General features: G+C 51.7%; 1 protein-coding gene and 1 long non-coding RNA gene across 3 annotated transcripts in view; one reads left to right on the forward strand and one right to left on the reverse strand.

Moving 5' to 3' along the window:
- LOC125720430 (uncharacterized) overlaps positions 1-17,029 on the forward strand; it is a 284,101-nt gene that overhangs the window by 97,947 nt on the left and 169,125 nt on the right. The gene's annotated exons all lie outside the window — the stretch shown is intronic.
- On the reverse strand, positions 1,822-16,785 carry LOC125720439 (uncharacterized). 2 transcript variants are annotated; one of them, XR_007385457.1, is made up of 7 exons: positions 15,904-16,777; positions 15,513-15,587; positions 13,310-13,435; positions 13,092-13,197; positions 8,465-8,564; positions 4,405-5,518; positions 1,822-4,004 (listed from the first exon to the last, which is right to left on the reverse strand). It is a non-coding gene; the product is annotated as an uncharacterized LOC125720439 (long non-coding RNA). The 2 variants fall into 2 exon arrangements; XR_007385456.1 differs by lacking the exon at positions 1,822-4,004 and having other exon boundaries at positions 4,289-5,518; positions 15,904-16,785.

Consider the following 17,029-nt stretch of genomic DNA (forward strand, 5'->3'; position numbering starts at 1 on the left):
CCCACTCTCCTTTTGAGAGCTCTTGTGTGTGGCTTTCCAGAATATGTTGGGCACCCTGATTGGCCTAGGCTCTGTGACCCCAGTAAAACTCCAGCATCCTGGTGTTTGTGGTTCTAGACAAATGAAAAACATCCATTCTGCATGCAGCACGTTAGGGAAGGCTTTGTTTCAAAACACAAATACCCCCACCTGCTCGCTTCTGCAGCTGTGCGTCCTGATGGATGGGGGGGTCTGGTACACCTTAAACCCCAAACCACAAGAGGGGTGAAAAGTCATCCCATGCCTCCTTCAAGGCCCCGGGAAATGCGTCGCTCGCTTTTACTCCACCAATGTTGCGGCTTTTTTCCCTCGTTAAGCATCGTTTAAACGTCTCTCTCTTCTGACGGCTGCACCGATCCTCGGGGCTTCCCATGGGGCCATCAGCATGGTGTCGCGGCCAATGAAGGGACCTGGCATCACGTTCTGCCGCATCAGGCGCTATCCAGTATGTTCCCACGTCACTGGGTCCCTGTGGGAGTCGGCGGCGCACTCGGGTGGTGACGATATCTCAAAGAGCCGCCTGGCGCGGCAGACGTGCCGTCCCCAAAGTGGCTTCTTCTGGAAGACGCCCCGGATAACGTCGCTCCGATTGAGACACCCTGACAGCAGGCTCTCCGCGGACGCTCAGCTCGCACCCCTGTAATAACTTGCTGAAATAAAGCAGTAAATTTCATGCCGTAATTTAACCTCTACAAACTGCACAAGCAAAACACCTGGCTAGGGAAGGCACAGAGGAGGGGCCACATCAGCACCCCACCCAGCCCGTAGAGTCACTGCCAGGCGCATTTGCTCCTCCCTTTAATTTGGGGGGGGGGGTGGCTGAAAGCACACCTGTGATTTCCTACAGGCTGCTTGAGTGACACGTCACCCCCGGCGACCGGGGAATGTAACTTCCGTAGCTGGATGGAATGGGACTCCTGGGAACGGAGCTATTGCAGTTTGCTGCATGCATCGCAGCTTTTCGAGCCATCCAAGGAAAGCAGCAGGGAAGAGCACGCTCGACAGCGCATTAAAAGATGCGCGGCTTCCCCGCGGCATCCAAACCCATCCTGGAAGCCGGGAAAGGTCTGCGCTTAAGAATTTAATTAGCATATTATATCTTCAAACCCCAAATCCCCCTCAGTTCCAAAGGACAGGAGAATCTATTTTTCATTATCTCCCATTTTTGACAACACCATCGGGGTGGGGGGGGGGGGAGACAAACAGGAAAGATTGTTCTGGGAAGTGTAATTTATCCGGGGGGCAGCTTGACGCTTATGAGGAGGGTGGCTCCGACTGCGCCCGCCGAGCGCGTGTCTATTCAGCAACATCTGTCCGCCATACGCGCCCATTAGCGCCACAATGACGAATTTATTAGGACGAAGCGGGCGGCTTAAATGCGACGAGCATCTCATAACTCAGCCGTGCGGCATTCTGGACCGCGACACGTCACAGACGCCAGCCGGATTAGACGGGCCCGTAATGGAAGGCGCCCCCAAAGGGAAATCTGCAAAAGTCTTTTTGTCTTTGTTTACTTTTTTCTTTAAGGATCAAGGTTTATCTCAGCCTCCCCGATGCTTATTTCTGGAGCAAAAAGAACAAGCTTTTAGTGCTACCTGCTGGCAGGGTGCTGATCGAAATCTTGAAAAAAAAAACAGGAGGAGGAACTCGAATGGAGTGCGTCCATTTTACAGCGGGCAGAGATAAGCTCAAATACCACAGAATGGAAATATGACTTATAGGTGACCGAATGCAGTTATACTTAAATGTGGGCATTTCTTACACGCCGAAGAAGACGCCGCATAAGAGGAAATAGATCTTTATTATTTGAAGTGATTATTTTGTAGCGTGCATTGAGAAGGATCTATGGTGACCTTTCTATGTAATAATAAAGAAACAAACACAGGCCTGTATTGGTTTTTAAATGACCCCATTTACGGCTGATTGGGAAAGGGGGCGACAGCAGAGGAATGTTTCACGGGCCATGATTCAGCGGGAACGCCGCGCCGGCTTAAAAGGAAATCATCAGGCGCTTCTGATAAGCGATTCAATTAAATCCGCTCACATGGCTCTGTGTGTGTGTGTGTTTGTGCCTGTGACACTCAGGAGTGTTTGTATGCATGCATGTGTGTGTGCGTTTGTGTTTGTGTGCCTGTGACACTCAGGAGTGTGTGTGTTTGTGTGTGTGTGTGTCTGTGTGTGTGTGCATGTGTGTGTTTGCCTGTGACACTCCAGTATGTGTGTGTGTGCTTGTGTCTGTGACATTTCGGGGTCTGTGTGTGTGCGTGTGTGCCTGTAACACTCAGGAGTATATGTGTGTGTGTGTTTGTGTGACACTCAGGAGTGTGTGTGTGACATCATGTGACTCTCCAGGGTGGGTATGCATCTGACACTCTGGAGTACAGTGTGTGTGTGTGCATGTGACACCGTGTGACAGCCCGGGCTGTGTGTGTGCGTGCATGTGACACCGTGTGACAGCCCGGGCTGTGTGTGTGCGTGGGGACAGCAGTGCGTCTGGGGGTCACCAGGGGAATCGCCGCCCTTGTTACTCGTCCATTATGAATGTTAAAGAAACAACCGAATATCCAGCTGGGAAGGTGGCCACTCCTCCACTGTGCTGTTAATTCCAAGACTCATTAGGCTTAATGAGGCCTTTTGGGGCGCTGCTGCCGGAGGACGGCCCGGGGGCGTGGCTGCAGCTGGCTGCAGCTCCCTGTACGCCCCATCGTGTCAGACGGTTGCTGGCTGACAGCTGTGTGGATGACGGGGATGGACACCGAGACCTGCTCCTCTCCCTCATTCATGCCCCCGGCCAATGGTGTCTGCAGATTACCCGCCCGCCAGCCTCAGAGGGGTTAGCCCTGGCTTTGACGGCTGCCCGGGGAGGGGCCCCTACGACCCCATCACCCCCCAAAGGCTTTGACTTGCTTTGCGTTTTCCACCTTTCCCAGACGGGGCGACATTCTTCCTCAGATTCATGTAACGCGCTTGCACGCCACTCCAAAATAATTTCCTTTTATTGAATGACGCTGGGATTCATTCCCATCTGCAGATTGCATTTCTCAGGCGGGACCGTGGGACTTTGCCGGAAAAATGAAGCTGTCCGCTCAGATGGTCACAGAGTTGCGTTTCCTCATTTTGGGTACAAATGATTAATGTGATTTTGGAATTGATTACTGTCATACTTCCCCTCCCCACCCACACCCCCGAAAGGCACAAATCCCCAAAGCTAAACTGATTTGTCTGTTCAAAATATAATTTGAAAATACAAATGAAACTGACTGCGTTAAGTGAGCTGGACCAGAATAAACCCATATGAGCCCTGGGTGCCGGGGTCACCACCGAGCTCTGTCTGTGCCCTGGTTTTATGGAACCAAAGTCCAGAGGTATTCTTTTAATTGGCCCCATTATGGATCACACTGTCTAGGCGCTGAACGAAGAAACGTCCCTGGAATGGTGTGGAAATGGAGGGGTTGTGGACCCCCAGGCCGTGCTCAAAAATATCAGGAAATCTTAAGGGCTCTGAAGATTCAAGAGGATCGAAAAGGAGGAGCGTGCAATGGGAGGTGGGCTTTCTTTGCCGCTCTCCTGTAATAAAACTGGGAATATTTGATAAACGGTAGTGCAGCTGCTGGTTGGTGCCTATCGAGAAATCATCCGGCTCCTGCCGAAGACTCCATCCCGCTACAGGGTAGATCTGAGCGCAATCTCACACTTCTCAATAAAAGCTAAACTGTCAGCTTCTCCCAAGCAGAGAACATCTATCGCAGTGATGAAGCCGAATCATTTTTTAATGCTGGTGAATAACAATTTCAGGAGTGTTAGGGGTGTCTTTGCTGAGTGAAACCAGTGGAGATCCCCAGTTCTCCCAGTCTTCCCAGCTGGCCCCTGGGCTCTGGAATGCTGAGAGCCATCATTTCTGGATGCCTCATATCAACATGGCCCACACTGTAGCACATAGCCCTCAGACCTCCGATCAACAGAACCTCAATGTGAAAGGAAAGGACAAATTCAAAGGCTGAAACGACGACAAGCTGTGTGTGTGTATGTGTGGGGTGGGGGGGTGAGGGGGGGGGGGGGCATGGACCATACAAGCAAATCTCCACACTGTAATCTGAACAGCTACACCCTCCAGTTCGAATTCACAGGATTGTCTTCCCCGTCAGTCTTGCAATTTCCAGGATGACGAGCAGGGGTATTCCCAAAACCTCATCAATGGCATTACTTCCCATTACTCCCCCCCCCCCCCCCCCCCCCCCGCTACATCATTCCCTCCCCCACCCAAGCTGCCCCATCATTCATTTTTACAGCACGAAACTGCCCAGGTTAAGCTAAGTTGCCTAGGTAAGATAAGGGTGGGGGGCCCTAGTTAAGCCCAGTTATTACCCTTGGTGAGGGGCTGCCGTCATGGCCCGGGTCCTCCTGGCAGTGATTTACCCCCATGAAAGGCTCTGCCATCTCCACGGTGATGTCTGCAGCTCCTGCAAGCTGCTTATGTCTCCTGCATGGTAACTGACAAGCTTAAAAATCACAAAAATCATTTACTGCCACTGAGGACTTACTGCCCCTGATGATTACTGCCCCTGAGGACTTACTGCCCCTGTGGATTACTGCCCCTGAGGTTTACTGCCCCTGAGGACTTACTGCTCCTGAGGACTTACTGCCCCTGAGGTTTACTGCCCCTGAGGTTTACTGCCCCTGTGGACTTACTGCCCCTGAGGACTTACTGCCCCTGAAGTTTACTGCCCCTGTGGACTTACTGCCCCTGAGGACTTGCTGCCCATGTGAATTACTGCCCCTGAGGATTACTGCCCCTGAGGTTTACTGCCCCTGAGGACTTACTGCCCTTGAGGATTACTGCCCCTGTGGACTTACTGCCCCTGAGGACTTACTGCCCCTGTGGATTTTTGCCCCTGAGGATTTACTGCCGCTCTGGATTACTGCCCCTGGATTACTGCCCCTCTGGATTACTGCCCCTGTGGAACACCACTTTGCACTATCCCCTGCTGTGATACACTGACACCGCTGCGAACCTGGAACCTGGTGTAACTCACACAGAGCCAGACATAATGAAATATCCTAAAAACGGTATTCAGATTGTAGGTGTATGTAAATATGTAAGATATCTGAAAATATCAAAAATCTGTGGAAGATACATAAATAATATATCTGGGGGGAATTATGCCTGTTTCCAGTGTGTCACATATATCAAATAAATTTCTATACTTCTATACGGCCTTGCTACAAATATCCCCTGGTGTTCAATGTATAATTCAGAACGCAGGAAGTCTGAAAAACTGCCAGGTAAGCCTGTGTTCTACTATGTACGCTAGAAATGCATATTTCACTGCCTGTCTGATAGTGAAGTGCAGGGTATGAATAAAACAGTGAGATCCCCCTCTGTAAATGAATGTTTACTGCGATCCCATCCGTCTGTCCAGGTAGGTGCCCTAATTCTGGCACAGGGGCTCTGGGGGGAAAGGTCTGTGGCCAACGGAAGCTGGGGGGGGCAGAGAGAAGAGACAGTCAGTGAGACACACACACACTCAGTCAGACAGACAGACACACACACACACACACACACACACACACACAGACAGTCAGACAGACACACAGACAGATGCTCACACACACAGGCACACAGACAGTCAGTCAGACAGACAGACAGACACACACACTCACACAGTCATGCAATCTTATCTTTTTGGGGAACGCTCATTCATTTCTATGGGAAAAATGCTAAAACTAACTATGACAACCTTAACAACAACCCAGTCCTAACCAAAACCATAAGTAACGAAACAAAATACAGGAGTTTTTTGCATTTTTAAACATTTTAAACATTAAAGATTTTTCGTTTTTTCATTACAGTCACGGATTTTTATAAATAGAGGGAACTGGTCCATAAGGTAAAACAATTGGTATTCTTCATGTTGTTGGGACATTTGGTTCCCACAAGGTAAGGTATACCTGGACCAGACGCACACACAGACAGACAGACAGACAGACAGACAGGCACACACACAAACACACAAGTTGGTCTTCCTATCTAAATGGGGACCGTTCATTCATTTCTATGGGAAAAACCTTAATCCCAATCATGACACCCCCTACCCAGCCCTAACCTTAACCATAAGTAACCAACCAAAATACAAGACTTTTGGCACTTTTACTTTTTTGATTACATTCACAGATTTTATAAAACTGAGGTTATCCAAATGGGGACCTGAAAAAGTGTCCCCATGAGTAAGGAAGATTCAGGTTTTACCGCACTTTGGGGACATTTTGGTCCCCAAATGTGATCTATGCAAACCAAAACACGCGGACAGACGCACACACACACTCTGTGTTCAGCGGTCATTCCTCAGGAGGGAGGGACCCTGTCTCACAGTCCTCAGGAGGGAGGGACCCAGTCTCTCAGTCCTCAGGAGGGAGGGACCCTGTCTCTCATTCCTCAGGAGGGAGGAACCCAGTCTCTCAGTCCTCAGGAGGGAGTCCTCAGGAGGGAGGGACCCTTCTCTCAGTCCTCAGGAGGGAGGGACCCTTCTCTCAGTCCTCAGGAGGGAGGGACCCTGTCTCTCATTCCTCAGGAGGGAGGGACCCAGTCTCTCAGTCCTCAGGAGGGAGGGACCCTGTCTCACAGTCCGCAGGAGGGAGGGACCCTGTCTCACTGGCCGCAGGAGGGAGGGACCCAGTTTCTCAGTCCTCAGGAGGGAGGGACCCTGTCTCTCATTCCTCAGGAGGGAGGGACCCAGTCTCTCAGTCCTCAGGAGGGAGAGACCCCTGTCTCTCAGTCCTCAGGAGGGAGGGACCCTGTCTCACTGGCCGCAGGAGGGAGGGACCCAGTTTTCTCAGGAGGGAGGGACCCTGTCTCTCATTCCTCAGGAGGGAGGGACCCAGTCTCTCAGTCCTCAGGAGGGAGAGACCCTGTCTCTCAGTCCTCAGGAGGGAGGGACCCTGTCTCACTGGCCGCAGGAGGGAGGGACCCAGTTTCTCAGGAGGGAGGGACCCTGTCTCTCAGTCCTCAGGAGGGAGGGACCCTGTCTCACAGTCCGCAGGAGGGAGGGACCCAGTCTCTCAGTCCTCAGGAGGGAGGGACCCTGTCTCTCATTTCTCAGGAGAGAGGGACCCAGTCTCACAGTCCGCAGGAGGGAGGGACCCTGTCTCTCATTCCTCAGGAGAGAGGGACCCTGTCTCTCAGTCCTCAGGAGGGAGGGACCCTGTCTCTCATTCCTCAGGAGAGAGGGACCCTGTCTCTCAGTCCTCAGGAGGGAGGGACCCTGTCTCTCATTCCTCAGGAGAGAGGGACCCAGTCTCTCAGTCCCTCAGGAGGGAGGGACCCTGTCTCTCATTCCTCAGGAGAGAGGGACCCTGTCTCTCAGTCCTCAGGAGGGAGGGACCCTGTCTCACAGTCCGCAGGAGGGAGGGACCCAGTCTCACAGTCCGCAGGAGGGAGGGACCCTGTCTCTCATTCCTCAGGAGAGAGGGACCCTGTCTCTCAGTCCTCAGGAGGGAGGGACCCCTGTCTCTCATTCCTCAGGAGGGAGGGACCCAGTCTCACAGTCCGCAGGAGGGAGGGACCCAGTCTCTCAGTCCTCAGGAGGGAGGGACCCTGTCTCTCATTCCTCAGGAGAGAGGGACCCTGTCTCTCAGTCCTCAGGAGGGAGGGACCCTGTCTCACAGTCCGCAGGAGGGAGGGACCCAGTCTCTCAGTCCTCAGGAGGGAGGGACCCTGTCTCTCATTCCTCAGGAGAGAGGGACCCTGTCTCTCAGTCCTCAGGAGGGAGGGACCCTGTCTCTCATTCCTCAGGAGGGAGGGACCCTGTCTCACAGTCCGCAGGAGGGAGGGACCCAGTCTCTCAGTCCTCAGCTGCATATCAACAGTAACAAGTTATGTGGCACTATGGCACAGGTCGCTGTCCTGCACAACAAGACATGCTACGTCCATGATGCCTGGGGAAAAGGGTGAGGCTCTAGTCTCCACAGAGTAAAATCAAATGTGGATGGATGGATGGATGGATGATATACGTCATTGATCCCAAGGGGAAATTCGGGACAGAAAGGGAATAGGAGAGGTGCTCTCCATGTCAATAATAAGCTCCAGGGTTTTGTTTACAAATGGAATAGAATAAAAATAATACTTACCTAAGTATCCAACCCCCCCCCTCCCCCCTTAGTCAGGCAGGCTGGTTGCTGGCAGCTGATGCCACTCAGACTTCAAGGTGGGGGGGGGGGGGTGCCGGACCTACCCCAGAGTGATTTTAATATCACAGGGTGCTCATATGTTTACTCATGAAATTGCATTTCATGAGGATCACTGCACTGGGAACATGGCAGCCCTGGGACTTCCCCTTCCCCCACTCCGACTGGAGCCATTGCTTTCTCATCCACAGATCGACACATCCATGCTAGAAAAGGAGAACAATTCACCCAGTGCGCCACGTACGCAGAAGCCGTGCCCCGAATCACGTCTCAGGCAGAACCTTCCGGAGATCGGCGCAGGCTTGCAGGCACCAGTGTGGGAGTTGTGGTTGCTGGTCCAAACACTGCAGGAAGAATGGCTGTCACTCCCCTGAGCACCCTTAATGCTAAACTGAAATTGTTTTTTTAGGTATGTAGATTTGTGAAATTGCTTGCTGGGTAAGTGCCCTTGGATGAGAACATCTGCCAAGCGAATGTGTACTGGGACGATCTCGGCCACTTCACCCCCAGCCTGCTTTCACACACCGAACTGAGCAGGACCAGTCAGGTGTCAGTGCTTACATAAGGCTCCCATCTGTACATTACCAATTCTAATTGACGCTTTAATATAACTGAACATCACAGATCCTTGGTGTAATTAAGCCTCATGCTTTGGTCCCCATTTAGATAGGCAAGTTAAATGTCCGAGCTCTCCGACAGCACGCAGAACACCCCCAAGTAGCCGGTGGAAAGCACTGACCCCGCGCACCGCCTCCGAATCCACCACAATCCATCATCAGCCTCAGTACCCCTCAAACAAAACTCAGGAAAATATAATTAGCTTGTAAATAAGACACCAGCAGGAAGGAATTTTCTCCCTCAGTTTGCTCTGTTTATTTTTATCGGCGGCAAAACACGGCATATTACGATGATGTCACCTGATTGCGAGCAATCACAGTTAGAAAAGGAGGCCGCTATTATTTTCTGATGAATCAATTATAGTGTGATGCTCGATGTATTTTGACGCTCGATGTATTTTTAGAGGACGAGCTTGTCAAGCGCACCGTCCTGGGCCCGGCTGCGTTTTTAGCGTGCCGTGTGGCAGAGCGCCTCGTCCCGCGGGCATCGTCTCGGCTTCCCTTTATTACCGAGCGCTCGAACGGAACGGCACTCGGTGTATGGGGGGGTTATGAGCGTCCCTAATGGAAACATTAATTCGTAGCTCAGTTGTCTAAGAACGTCTCCGAGTCCCCTATTATGACGTTCTGCTGCTGCCGGCCCTTTGGCTGTCTGTGAAAAAACAACATCCTCGCCGTATTGTCACGGCCCGTTATAATTGGAAGAGATACCTGTTGTTTATCATCCGTTTTAGCCCAATTCAAACATTTCGCAGCCAGCTGCCTGAGCGAGATAAGGGACGGCAGAGTGTGGGGAAGGCCTCCGTAATTGTATTTTTACTTATTTATTGGGGGGGGGGTATAATTGAAGAGAACAGCGGCGCTGTGCTTTCAGAAGCTGAGTGGGACTGTGGTTCCTCAATGGGAAATTAGGCTTGGGGGTCTCGGCACCTAGGAGCTGGTCCACTGGGAGAGGGCAGCCCTTTCGGTGACCGTGGAGGCGAGGACGCCGCAGTAGGCTGGACACACAGGAGGTAAATAGATGCTTCCGAAGGCTGTCGGCACACAGGAGGGTCTGGGCCTTTTAGAGAAATCAAGGCAGCGTAGCACTGGCATGGCAGCCTGAGAGCCTGCAGCAGGAGCATCCTGTCAGCCTGCAGCATCCTGTCATGCCGTCTCTCACCAGCCTCCTCTCGCTGCAGCCCAGCTGGTTATATTAAGTAGTCAGGTGGCTCCTTGATGAAAGCTAGCTGGGCGCTGTCAGCAGATCACGCTGTCCTCAGGCCCCCCCCCCCCCGCCCCCCCCACACTGGGTGCTGCACAGGGTAAACTGAGGACAGGCCAGCTACGGGGTCGCACTGTACGAAGGACTCGCCCCGGAAGGAGACTCGCTCACACACACGTCATCAGGAACGCCGGTGGACCTTCCTCGGTATGAATGTACTTCCAGTGTCCCTTCAGCCAATCAGATTTTGAATGAATTACCTCGTTGTCGTTAGTGGCTTTCCTTCTTGCTTCGAAGCATTTTTAATGGCCTAATTTCTATAGGTGCAGAAATAATCCAGCTGTCCTTGGGTGATCAAACTGCAGGTGGGAGGAGCAATAAGCTGAGGTGCGCGGGCGTGACGCAGGCAGACGGCGGGTCTGAGATGAAAGGGTGCCCCAAGAGGCCGGAGTGTGCATGACAGCCTCAGAGGCTGTTGACCTTTTACAAAAACATAAAGGAGATAAGGCAGCACGGGTCTGTCTGTAAACAGAAACTCTGAGAGGAGCCGGTTCAGTCTCAGTGAGAGGGAGGGATGCATGCTCCTCGTGGCAGACGTACCGGATCAGATACCCGCAGTCTTTACAGAAGCCCGGTTCTGATAAGGAGTGTGTGTGTCTGCTGGCAGTGTGAGCAAGGGGACAGAGCGGGCAGCCATGTGCAGAGGAGGCAGAGAGCCAGCTGTGTGTTTACAAATGTCACTGTCCCATAGATTGGAGACCCCGGTGGGACGTACAGTGACAGTGGGGGGCTTGAGGAGTTGTTACTGGTTTGGACCTCCCTGGCAGGGGCTTGGTGTTTGTCAGTATGGTAGCATTGTATAGGGTGGGGCTTTCCTTGCATTCTCTTACATCAGCAAGGTGCGGCTCCTGCCTCAGCCTGGCTCCACATGACCCCTGGTTTGTTAGTTTACAGGGAATGTTCTGGAAGGGAGGCAAGGGGGGGCGGGCGGGGTCAGACAGCTCTAGAGCAAATACCGCTACAGACGAAAGGGGCGCTAACATAGCAGTTAGAAATTCCTCTGATTTCAGGGGGGGGAGGGGGATTGCTAACTACTGAGGCGATGAGGGGGGTTTGAAGAGCAATCGAAACTGCCCCCGGGGCAGGGATCAGACTGTCGGCTTCAGGAGAACAGGGTGCTTCTGCGCTAATCTCCGTGAGGTCATGGAACTCACCGGGATTTTTAGGAAACAGCACCAGGGCACACAGAAGAAGCACTTCCTGGTCAGTGATTCGTAACCTGCATGTGGCAGATATAATATAGCAAGTGTCCAGAATCCTGCAAAGAAGCTACTGACACGTCAGCTAGACAGACGGTAAGCTGTAGGTGAGTCAGGAGTGAATAACAATCACCCTGCTGCTGGAGGAATATAATTAACACATGAGCATAATAACATTAAGGTGTGCGGATTGCTCTAAGGAGCATGTTTGTATTACCGCGCACGCCTCTCCCCGGGACACTGGCGTCTCCTTAGTGACCAGTGACCAGGTGTCAGCGGTGGGTGGGTCTGGCTGACCCCATGTCATGTTCCGTGTTCCAGCACACGCCTTTCCACACCGGCGACCAGTCCTAGGTCAGCATCTTTGTGGAGGGATCGGGTCATGACACTTCTGTCATTGTGCCGACACGTTTCAGTGCCATATCACCACGGTGACAATGGAAAGCGGTTCTCAGATAAGTGACATGCATATGGCACCGGTAACGCACCACATTATTAAGAAGGCCCAGTTGGTATTTGCAAAGCAATGCGGCGCGTCGTTTTCTTGAACACAAATCAGGGGCTTTTTGCAATTAGTGAGCGTGCCGCTCGGCTAAAGTGGCGCGGTTAATTACATGAGCGCCCGTACGGGCTCTCGCCTTCATTTTTAAAATATGTGCAGCATTTGAATCCTCACTGGATTAAGCTAGCAGCCTGTTACCCAGATTATCCCCTCACCTCATTTACTGTCCCACGGTGTGAAAAACACATACATTCTCATGCAGATATTCAGCAGTAAATAGCTTTAACCCAGTGCTTCGGTACTCAAACAAGAATTTCGGGGTGGGCTTTACAGGAAGTATTAAAAAGCACAGCCAGTCTAGCTTTCTTCAGGAAATGAAATAATTTTCTGTGCAGAGCCAGATTAATGCCTGCATATGCTGGCAGGGAACGAGGGGGCTTTGCATTGGTGGAGATATTGAAATGAGTCGGCATAAGTCGGGGTCTGATAAACTTTGCCAGTGGCAGGACCTGATAGCTGAAGAGGAGCATTAGTGGCGGTGGGGAGGCAGGGGGGCCTGGAACAGCACAGTGACGGACACCCCTGAGGGACACGCCACTTCTGTGACACCGTCTTCTACATCAAACCCAAGCCCAGAGTCGCCGATGAGTTTAGCAGTGCCGGAAAAGCCAGCATTGCCATTCCCAACAGCCCCACCGCCGCTTTGCAACCATGTCACTGAATGACTGACCGGCATACCAGTACAGAAGTGCCCTCGCTACCGCGCCGAGCAAAGACGCGTGGCTGGATCTGCAGTGCCTTACTTACGCGTAACTTGCAGTGCACTCTGATCTGCGACTGAAACGCCTGACACCCAGAGAGCACAGCTCCGCGCATTGCTGGAATTCACAGAAAATGTCAGCGACGGCGGGGTCAAAGCTCAGCCAGAGCTAAAAATAAAAGGCTGCGGCTGAGAGCTGCAGCTGGAGCCTGCTGTCGGCATGTGGCCGGTGGTGGAATAGGGGCCGCAGTTTGTCGGCAGGCCTGTGGAATCATCACGTCTCACCTGCCGTGAAGCTACGCTGCCCCCCCCACACCTTTCCTGTCAGCTCTGTGGGAGGCGACCACACCTGTGTCAAAACCAGACCCCGAGAGAAAAGGTAAATCTGGGAGCTGAATGCGGAAGGTGACAGTACAGTTGCGTTTTTATCCAGCTGGAGTTTGGTCAGCGTGATGCACCGGTCCGTCTGCTAGGTATGTTCTGCAAATCAAACAGTGAAACCACAGAGAGATCATCACAGGGCAGGTACCTGACGGACTTTCACCCCTTGGGAGTGGCCAGGCAGCACTGCTGTGCAGGTGAGCGGCGCTGGGTGCGGTGTCATGGTGGATGACGTGCCATCTGTTTACTTAGGGCTAAGAAAGTGGGGAGACAGATTGTAGGTGGGTGGGGGGGGGGGATGACCTTTGACCCCTTTGCATGTTTCCATCGAAACCCTCTTATGTAACAGCAACGCTCAAGTCTTACCTCCCAGAAGAAGCAGCCATTGTTTTCCAGAAGAGGGGAGGCTTTGTGGAGGAATGCAGTCTCCCTCCCTCTCTCTCTCTGTCTCTCTCTGTCTCTCTCTCTCTCTCTCTCTCACATTCTCTCTGCCTGGAAAAGGACAGAATGTTGTAGGAACCAAGCAGAGCTTAGAGGAGTCAGCAGCAGCAAACAGGCCTCTCAAGGGCAGCAGGGGGCATAATGGCTGGATTTGTTATATTGCATATTTGTTTTCTGACCTGGACTTTAGCTACTGAATGCATCTTTGGATTTCGATTTCGACTTTGCTGCTGGTTGTACAGAATGTGTAGATACTCCGTGTGAGGGACGTAGGGAGTGGCTGCCATTTATTATTGTGTGTATACGTTTTGTCTTTGGGTAGTTAGGTAGTTAGGTGGTTAGGTGGTTAGGTTAGCATTTGTCTTTTGGTTGAGGGGTGGGTTTGGCCGGTGTCGCTCCAGAAGTTCACTCTGGTGTTACTGCATCTCATGTATATCATCACAGTATATCCAAGAAAAGCCGTAATATATTTGCGTCGTTGCTCTTTGCATCCCATTACCCTCCCTGCCTTTCCTTTCCAAGTTCTGCTACACTTCTGCTAGCATCACGGCCCCAGACCAGGACGTGAAGCCTGCTCCTGTACTCTAGACTACAGCGTGGATCCTAAGTCCCAGTGTGTGACACGTACGAGCATCGGGTCACAATCTGCTCAGATCTGCCCGGATGGGAGCGGAGGATTGTGCCTGGATGATGGGGTGGAACTGTGGCAGGACCACGCCTACACTGGCCGAGCAGCGCCCCCCATTGGTGGGGTGCATGCCGGCTTTCACCCCCTCCCCGGCATTCGAGCTGTTTAAGTCATGCTACAGGATGGCGATCTGCGCTGTAGATCAGGACATTAGCATCCTGCGGTCAACTGGCAGTGCTCCGTTATGGGTTACTCTGTCAGGGCTAATCTGGGGGGGTGATCGAACATAAAGTGACCTGATCCAATGTTGAAAAGATGCTGCCTCCCCAGGGGTAGTTTGGCTAAACTGAACTCATATTTCACCTGCATTCCAGGGACTCAGAGAGGAAGAATTTAGTCGGAGTCCAATTGATTCCCCATGATGGTCTGAGATAACCACAAAGTGTGCATGTGTGTGTGTGTGTGTGTGTATGTATGTGTCTCTCTGTCTGTGTGTGTGTCTCTGTTTGTGTGTCTATGTGTATATGTGTGTGTCTGTGTCTGTGTGTATGTGTGTGTATGTGTGTGTCTGTGTGTATGTGTGTCTCTGCCGGTGTGTATGTGTCTGTGTGTGTGTGTGAACTCTGTCTGTGTCTCTGTCTGTGTGTGTGTGACTCTGTCTGTGTGTGTGTGTGACTCTGTCTGTGTGTGTGTGACTCTGTCTGTGTCTCTGTCTGTGTGTGTGTGTCTCTGTGTGTGTGTGACTCTGTCTGTGTGTGTGTGTCTCTGTCTGTGTGTGTGTGTGTGTGTCTCTGAGTGTGTGTGACTCTGTCTGTGTCTCTGTCTGTGTGTGTGTGACTCTGTCTGTGTGTGTGTGTGTCTGTGTCTCTGTCTGTGTGTGTGTGTCTCTGTGTGTGTGTGACTCTGTCTGTGTGTGTGTGACTCTGTCTGTGTGTGTGTGTCTGTGTCTCTGTCTGTGTGTGTGTGTGTCTCTGTGTGTGTGTGACTCTGTGTGTGTGACTCTGTCTGTGTCTCTGTCTGTGTGTGTGTGTCTGTGTGTGTGTGCCTCTGTCTGTGTGTGTGTGACTGTCTGTGTGTGTGTGACTCTGTGTCTCTGTCTGTGTGTGTGTGTCTCTGTGTGTGTGTGACTCTGTCTGTGTCTCTGTCTGTGTGTGTGTGTGTCTGTGTGTGTGTGTGTGTGTGACTCTGTGTGTCTGTGTCTCTGTCTGTGTGTGTGTGTGTCTCTGTGTGTGTGTGACTCTGTGTGTCTGTGTCTCTGTATGTGTGTGTGTGTGTGACTCTGTCTGTGTGTGTGACTCTGTCTGTGTGTGTGTGACTCTGTGTCTCTGTCTGTGTGTGTGTGCCTCTGTCTGTGTGTGTGTGTGACTCTGTGTCTCTGTCTGTGTGTGTGTGTCTGTGTCTCCGTCTGTGTGTGTGTGCCTCTGTCTGTGTGTGTGTGACTCTGTCTGTGTGTGTGTATTACACAGCCTGCCACATCACACTCTTGTGGGAATTTCGTACCTGAAAAGCAGTGGGGACCTTCACGCTCCGGACGACATCAAAGAGGAGCCTTGGTGTTAGATATTAATGCCAGGCCTGAAAGATAAGATAAGACAGTTGTTTTTAACTCAGCTACACAGACAGAAATAGCTCTTTATAAATTCTCCTTGGCTTTTTCTTAAATAAAGCACTTCAGCTAATTTTATAATGGGCTGCTGCTACTGACGGCCGACCTTCTCTAACAAGTTTAATTGCAGATTCCTTCATTACTGCTACCACAGTGTTAATCTCTATACCTGGGAGCGAACCAGTGCAATTTGCTGCATGGAAACTAGCAATTTTAACTTTAAACGGCAGGTGGAAGCTGGCTCTTTTATGAGTTGTGATGACATGTAATTTATCAGAAGCTCACCCCGACGTGTAGACCCCGTCACCTTGCGGCGACCGTCTTTCTGGCTGCATACGACGGATTCGCGTCGAAAGCGGGGAACGGAAAATCTATAAATATTCAATGGCACGTCTCAGAAATAGACGAGGGCACGGGACAGGACCCAAAAGCAGGCGGATGACTCAATATCTGATGACACCGCGGCGTGCGTCGAGGACGTGATCGCGGAACCGAGCAGAATCCATATCACAAAGCAAACGAGGAACCATGCGAAAAGCAAGAGCAATTCCTTTCCGTCACACCGCCAACTCCGATACACTCCAGCTCTGATATGCTCTGGGCCCGATATGCTCTGGGTCCGATACACCCCAGGTCTGATACGCTCCGGCTCTGATACACTCCAACTCCAAAACACTCCAGCTCTGATATGCTCTGGGTCCGATATACTCCAGGTCTGATACGATCCGGCTCTGATACTCTCCAGCTCCAATATACTCCAGGTCTGACACGCTCCGGCTCCAATACTCTCCAGCTCCAATATACTCCAGGTCTGATATGCTCTGGGCCCGATATACTCCAGGTCTGATACGCTCCGGCTCCGATACACTCCAACTCCAAAACACTCCAGATCTGATATGCTCTGGGCCCGATATACTCCAGGTCTGATACACTCCAGCTCCGATACTCTCCAGCTCCAATATACTCCAGGTCTGATACACTCCAACTCCAAAACACTCCAGCTGTGATACGCTCGGGGTCCAATATACTCCAGCTCTGATATGTTCCGGCTCTGATTGTTCCAGGCCACAGTTGTAAATAAGAAACATGTTCTTAATCTGTCTTGCCTGGTTAAATAAAGGTGAATAAAAAATAAATTATATGCTCTGGCTCCAAAATACCCGGCTCCGAAACACTTTGGCTCCGATACACTCCGACTCTAAAAACTCCAGCTCTGATACACATAGGCTACAAGACACTCCAACTCCAAAACACTCCGGCTCCGAAACACTCTGACTCCAAACGCTCCAGCTCTGATATCGTCTGGTTCTGATACACTCTGGCTCAGATTCACTCCTCTTTTCCTGCGTGAGATGCTAGTTTTACTGAAGTGCTTGGGTTGGGAACCTGCTCCCCAGAAATAGTGTTTGTG

Source organism: Brienomyrus brachyistius, chromosome 25 (genome assembly GCF_023856365.1).
Source record: "Brienomyrus brachyistius isolate T26 chromosome 25, BBRACH_0.4, whole genome shotgun sequence".
In the NCBI taxonomy this organism is placed as follows: domain Eukaryota; kingdom Metazoa; phylum Chordata; class Actinopteri; order Osteoglossiformes; family Mormyridae; genus Brienomyrus; species Brienomyrus brachyistius.